We start from the raw sequence: 7,561 nt of genomic DNA, 5'->3' as shown, positions 1-7,561 counted from the left end.
TTAGACGAACTAGACATATTGTCTAAATCGAGGTGTTGCCAACATTGTTGGGTGCAATTAACAGCTAAGAGGTAACATGAGTCGATCATAAAAAAACCTACTCTGCAAAAGTTAAAATATTGTCTAGCAGGAAGTCAGACGTATAGTCTAGACAACACCACCGCATGTGTCCAAGCACTTACCAAGTCTTATTACTTACTTTCAGGTGTTGTTTTGACTACATCTGACATGCTGTAAGACAATGTTTCAACTTTGGCAGAGTTGATTTCACTGTGATCGACTTGAATTACTGCTCAGCCGATAATTACACCTGACAGTGTCGGCAACACCTCAATTTAGACAATACGTCTACTTCGTGTAATGCCAATGCTTCAAAGCAAACCACTGTAAGCGTGTTATGTTGAACATTAAGTAAAACTTACTTGAATTCGTACCCGTTTGAAACCATCGTATTGATACTCTCACTCCTGATTTAATTTTGGGGCTTGATTTTTTGAAGAGTTATAGAGCTGTCTGCAAATAGAGTTAAGTTACAATCTGATGCACCATTGAGAACTACTGTCGATATGATAATTCCCCAGGGCGTGAAATGATAATTCCCCGTTAAGGATGTTTTTTGTGATAAACGAACCTGATTAACGCCTGGTATTTTGGTAGCAAGCAACGGAACTGACACATATCATGTGGCCGCAGACGTTGTAGCAATGCCCTTACACTTTCACTACTACATTGTCATTCTATTCAGGGCCCTCGTGAAAGACTCAATCTTTCCGTCGTTTTACTTGCATGTCGGGCAATATTGTCTATTGTATTGAATGTAAACGGCGCGACATGTTATACACTGGCGAAACAAAACGTCGTCCACGATCTAGGTTTGTTGAACAGCTCCGCACCGTGACCGACAAAAAACTCGCAAACCCGATGGCCAAACATTTCTGCACACCAACCCACCGCGGTCGGTCCGATATGGCAGTCTCTGCAATTATTTCCATTTGTGACTGTACCCGCCATAAACTGGAACAGGTCACAATTTTTAAACTTGGCAAACTAGCACAAGCTTGGATGAATATTCTATTCAATGTGTATGATGTGTCTCTCATTTAATGGTTATTTTTACCCCTTGTATTTCCACGCTTTTCTATTTTAGTGCTGGTGAAGGGTTGAACCCTAACGCGAGTAGTTTTATCCTCAGTGTTTGAAAGTATTTTATCTCCGCTGGCCGGTCAGTATTTTATTGATTTTTAATTGCTGCAGTTTTATCCCTCTTTTGTGGTAGTTTGTCATTTTCAATGTTTCCATGTTACATTTACAAAACGAAGTTAAGTAGACACGTAAAAGAATTACATTTAATAGATAAATGTTACTATCACATAGTGGTTTAAAATAAGTAGATGATCAACGATTGTTTGCAAATCGACAGTAATAGCAAAATATCGTTTGCACCAGTCCTCTTCTCTCATAAGATATCAACCATTATTTGTACTAGGAGTATATGAAGTGAAAAGAACTGCAGCTACAATGATTTCTAAAAAATGAATCTTCAAGATCTCATCAACTGCTTACCACGGTCCGTTCTCTATCAATTACTGAGTTTTTATTTCAGTGTAGAATGAAAAGGTCAAACAGTTGACAAGAGCTATCAGAATGACGATGGTCGGATAACCTTTACGGCATCGTCATCAATAAAGTTGCCACTCCCATCTGTCACAATGACAGTTGTACATTTTTCAGCGTAATTGAAATGAGCCTAATTTTTAGCTCACACAAAACAGAAAGCCAGTTAGCTCCCACTGATGGAAATAATCTCCAGAAGAGTACAATTATTTGTTGAAGTCGGGGAAACTTGAGTGATGTAATAGTGTTACAGTATCAAATTGCTTGTCAATCGTCGGTTCGATGCTCAGTTCCTGACATTGATAATTTAGTAAACGTACAACCAGATTCTATAACTATCTGAAATATTTCCTCCTTTAGGCAGCAACACTACCGATGTTCAGATGGCGTTAGACACGACATATCTCCGAAGTTTAGGAGTCCTATACTTTCAGAAGCATAACAGGGTATACGGTAACCTATAGCTCACAATTCTGTTTTTAACACCAATTTAAAGAAGACTTGGTCTATAGGAAACTAACAAATGGATGACGGAAACATCTGTACCCCTTCGGTCATCGCCACTTATATCTCTGACACTGTTACCTGGACGTTTATTACAGCAAAATTACAACAGCTTCCAAGTTTGAGAAATAGATAACCTCCAGATTTTATAAACACTAATTTTACACTAGTGGAGTCAAAATTGCTCAGGTCCCAAAAACGAACAGTAAAGACCGGTTGTTTCACACCAAAGATAGGCTGTCTTCCCTGTTCCAGATTCACGTAAAGATGATCATAGATACATTGGCACAAAAGTAGCAAAATAATAACAACTATCGCGGTCAAGTGAAAATTGAAGATACATCACGGTCATTGTACTGAGATCGACCATGGTAAAATGCAGATGCAAAAACTAGTCACTCTGTACAACAAAAATTAGTTCCACGGTTACACTTACTGGTTGAGAATTTCTATTTGATGTTTATTGAATGATATTAAGCCATAAGCCACCAGACTTTTTAGACTCTACTTTTGTCAGGCAAGCAGAATATCTTAATTATAATATCTGCTGGGTGACAAATGAGTTATAATGCATGGCTACTCTCCTCATGCAATTTATAAAGTAACTCATTCCAAACAAGCCCTGTCAAAATTTCGATTCGCCCAAATTAAATCGGCAAAACATAAAGTGTTAAGCGCTGTAAAAATAGAATAAAAACTACTCTTTTCATTTTAACACGATCTACTGCTGTTTCTTTACATCAGCTTGTGTGTAGTGGTTGCGGGGGTTCGGATTAACTGATGCACGTACTTTGGTTGGAACAGGTACAAGCTATTAACGGAGTCCCTCATAAGTCCACCTGCTGACTCTAATCCCTTGTACTTACTATATGCTACATGATGCAAACTCAGGCAACACGTAATCGAAGTCACACAAATATCACAAATGTATTAATTTTAGGGTCAGTTAATCAGACTGGTGACTCAACTTCATTATTTTGCCTGAATTTCAAAGGCTAATTTTCGCGTAAGCGTCAATGATTGAATCTATAACTTAGCCAAGTCTGCTTTGTAGTCTTTTCAATGGGGATTGAGTTCACTTTGAACGCGATTGGAACTGACTTGGGAGAATTGGATCTTGATATTGTCCAAATTTCTCAATAGTGTTAAGTGCACTGTAGCTAATTGTTGCAATATTACAAATTACTCATAAAAACAAAAGAAAAAGCACATGACCTTACATTTGCAGATTAAAACGACATTACTTAACTATATAATTATCCCGAATTAGTTCCAAATGTGTTTTTGGCAGAGATGGCGCTTCTGGTTGCCTTTGTTTTTTGCCGAGTTAACTGTGAGTACCTGCTTCCGTGAGGAAAACGGAGGCCACGTCAATACATGACTCGGATTCTTTCTGTCGCCTTAGCCCATATTCTTCTTCTTCTTCTTCTTCTTCTTCTTCTTCTTCTTCTTCTTCTAACTCTTATACGTCGGCTGAGTCTCAGCTACACTGATGTATCTCCGATATTGTAGCCTACATGCTGACTTATCAATACAAACAAACATAGCATATATAAGCAAAGAATATTTAAAAATATTTCGATCAATTGCAAATTAATCTACTTTTTGGGCAATTGTTTTGAAGATCGACCAAACAGAAATTATCCACTTGATGAAATTCGTTTCACTGTTACACTTGCCGGTACAAAGTTATATTTGATAATATTTAATCAACGTCGCAAAATACTACACCCGGCAATTTAAGTCACTATGTTACACGGGATAAACGATGTATTCATTAACTATCTGTCAGACGAGGAATGAGTTAGTGTCTAATGCTTTGCTACTTTGAAATTTATGGAGGCGCGACACCAAACTCGAAAACATAAAGCAGTAAAACCTGTGAAAAAGAAATAACCACAATTTTTGTTCCAATAACTAATTTGGGGCTGCAGAATGTGTTGCTAGTGCGAAGGTTGGACGAAACCACGTCCATCAGTTTAAGCCAGTTTCATTGCTATCACCAGTAATTCTATAATGATCAAGCAATCGGGGAGCTACGTAGGTGTATCAGGGCTGTAGTTACTTTAATCAATGTGCAAGCTTGGTTAGACCATTATCCGTATTAGGTAGTGAAAGTTAACGTTTTGCAGAATCAAATATGGCCGATTTTCTCATGGTCGAGGTGTAATTCGTAGGGGGTTGACTGCATGTATCAGTTGAGATTTGAAAAAAGTGATTAGGCCATATGTATAAGGTCTTTGTTTGTGTTGAACGTTGACGTAATGTACTGCCTATCCGATGAGATATACTTGAGTCTGTCTTTCACACTACAACATAGGATAAGCAAGAAAATTATTTCATTTAAAAGCAAATAAAGTGGAAAACTTGCGATTTTTCGTCTTAAAACTAAAAACCACGGACCGCTTGTCGACGGATATGTGACCGAACATCCTGATATACTCTAAAAATGCTTTATTTGTGTTTTGGCGTTTTCAAGCCATGTACGAAAAATTACAACAGTTATTTTTGCTCGCGAAATGAGATAATCTTCTCCAGGACATAACTTTTTGTTTGCACTAATTATAAAACCAATTTATTCGTCCAAAAGTACTGGCCATATGGCCAACAAAAATTCTCTATTTTAAGATTAATGAATTTACTTCAAAAGAGCCAATAATTCTTAGGTTATTTGCATTTTCATGGCGCAGTTGACAGGCAAGTTTCATAAAGTGCCGTTTCATTGCTCAGACCGTCATTCCAATACCAACAGGTTGAAGAATTAACAACCACAACATAAGTTCAACTTAGTACAAGAGGTAAGTTTATGTAGTTTGTTCAAGCGATACAAACGCTTATTATCGTAAGTGTTTCGTGACTTTTATTTGAATACAATAACGAGAAGTAACGTAAACCGTACGGACGATATTCAAGGCAGTTCGGCTACTGAATGTCAGATCATAATCAAGGGCATGGCATAACATGTGAAAGAAAAAGTGATATGCAAAGTAAAACTTCAAATATAATATAATATTGACAGAAATTCCCAATATATATATATATATATATATATATATATATATATATAATATATATATATATATATATATATATATTATATATATATTATATATATTTTATATATACAAATATATATATATATATATAATATATATATATATATATATAATATACGAAAAGCGAATTGCTTCTCAATGCAGGCAAAGAATAGTGCTCAATGCATTTCTGCAGGGCGGTAATACAGAGAATCAAGGAACTTGTAGTTATCACTCTACAGGCTTATTCATGCGCTAAGCAATCATCAGGAGTGAGGATTTGGCGGGAATAGGGCTGTTTTTTCGTAGCAGGTGGGTATGCATATGCAAATGAGCGGTTGCGGCCAATGCCAGGTCAGTTATTAATGAGGAGGAATTTGCTGCTGTGTCTGCATTTTGAGAGGAATTTTGTTCGCTTGTTGAGGGTTGATTTGCTGTCTAAAGGTTGATTTGCTGTCTAAATAGATTATATGGAGTTGTTCTGTTATGCACAGGTTACAGCGTTTAGTTTTATTCGAATAGGGGGAGCCCTGTCAATGATTGACCATTTGATATCGTAGCTTCTGTTGTTATCTTTGAGTTTCCATATGAATTTTGAAAGTTCTGTGCTGTTTCTGTGCTTGGCTGTTTTGAGTGTATACTTGTGGTACCTGTATCTTTGTTTGAAAGTTGAGTCTGTGAGTCCGATATAGTGTTCCTGATCATCGTTTGTGGTGACAGTGGCTTTGTATATTATTGAAGAGGTGAGGCAGTTTCCTGAGAGTGGGCAGTCGTCTCTTTTGCGGCAGTTGCGCAACTTTTCTTGTTCTTTTTCTTTATGCGGTAGTTGGTTGTTGTGGCTTTTGATTATGCTGCCCATGTTTCTGGAGCAACTGTAGCTTACTTTTACAGTGTTTTTATTGAAGAGCTTGTGTAGAGGGTGGCCGTCGGGAAAGTGGATCTTGATCAAGATCCCGAAAACAAGGCATTTAGGCATCATAGGGCATTGTCTGCATACGCCTTTGCGAAAAAAACTGTGAATATTTTGTACGGCTTTTGCGCCTTCAAAACACGAAACAGCTCTCGGTTTAGCTTTTGCGGCCAATAATGGCCCATAATGCGTAGTCACAATTTACTATCTTTTGCATATTAATTATTTAATCCTAGGGTGCTCCGCGGAGGATAAATTTCCATAGAAAGGATGCAGTTCCGCTTCGTTGTTATATTGGCTCTACTTGGTAGCTGCCTTGCAGCGTGCCCAGAACCAGCAGACTTAGACCCAGATGACTGTGCTCGACTCTACGACATCGCTAGCGAAGATGAAGCTGACAATTGCCGTGGTGCCAACATAGTCATCGAAAAGGTAGTTCAAGAGAGGACCAGAATGAAGTCACATGGTGATTGGAACAACCGGGTGTCTGCCATGGTCGTCGCTGAGGGATGCAGATTTGTGGCCTATGATATGGCAGCATCTGAAGACACTGAGAAGATAATATTTAAAGGAGGGGTGCATACCATGGCCGATTACAAACAGAAGGGCGACAAATCTAAAAACTGGGACAATGTTATTTCGTCTTACACATGCAAATGTGGTTAAACCGAATGTTGGTTTCCATTTCGTATCGGTACATCATTAACGACGACAAAAAGGCACTATTTCAGAAATTATTGTATTGAGCGCAAAATCATGACAAGTACTTTATTGTCAACCTATATTATAATTAAGTAGCATTCAGCTTTTAACGGTGTGGTATAGATTGGAGCATTCAATTCAAATATGATACAGACACTATCTCGGAACCAACATTTGTCCTGGCACAAATGTGCGTCTTATATGGAATACAATGTTATGTTGAGAGATTTCTTTTAGTGCTACCAAGCAGCTTAAATAAAATGCAACTTCAGTACTAAAGCATACCGTAGCGCAAATATATTTTCTTATAGGCCTATATGATGTGTCTGATTTTGCATTGTGATTGACGTGTGCAATGTATATATACATTTACATGGAAATAATGGGCGATTCTCTGACCATTAACGTTTATTACAAGGGCGAGAGGAAAGTCAAAAATTAACGAGCGGGACAGGCATGCCGAACCCGTTAATTTTTGGCTTCCCCCTCGCCTTTGCCCATAAATAAATGATAATGGTCAGAGCCGAGCCTGTTATTTTCATTATATTATCAACGAACCCGATAAAACCGTCAAAATTTACGAAAATTTCCCACGCGAATGACAACAGGGCACCATTACTGTATTTGTGTTCAGTCACGTGGTTTAGCTCGACCAATTAAAATGCAACAGACAGGGCATGGTAATTTAATTGGAAATACAATGGTTTCAGAATCTATAATATCTAATGAAGAAAACTGCAGCAGAGTTCAGGCTTCACTTGACAGCTGATGTCCTCGCTAACCCTACGATTCCGGT

At 37.9% G+C, this 7,561-nt stretch overlaps 1 long non-coding RNA gene across 1 annotated transcript; it reads left to right on the top strand.

The window, feature by feature from the left end:
- The first annotated feature begins 4,794 nt into the window (after positions 1 to 4,794).
- LOC139148692 (uncharacterized) lies at positions 4,795 to 7,047 on the top strand. Its single transcript, XR_011555970.1, has 2 exons — positions 4,795 to 4,916; positions 6,300 to 7,047. It is a non-coding gene; the product is annotated as an uncharacterized lncRNA (long non-coding RNA).
- Positions 7,048 to 7,561: the final 514 nt, after the last annotated feature.

This window comes from Ptychodera flava, chromosome 13 (assembly GCF_041260155.1).
Source record: "Ptychodera flava strain L36383 chromosome 13, AS_Pfla_20210202, whole genome shotgun sequence".
In the NCBI taxonomy this organism is placed as follows: Eukaryota; Metazoa; Hemichordata; class Enteropneusta; family Ptychoderidae; genus Ptychodera; species Ptychodera flava.
Note: the sequence above shows the minus strand (reverse complement) of the source record. Positions and strands in the feature narration are given on the sequence as shown.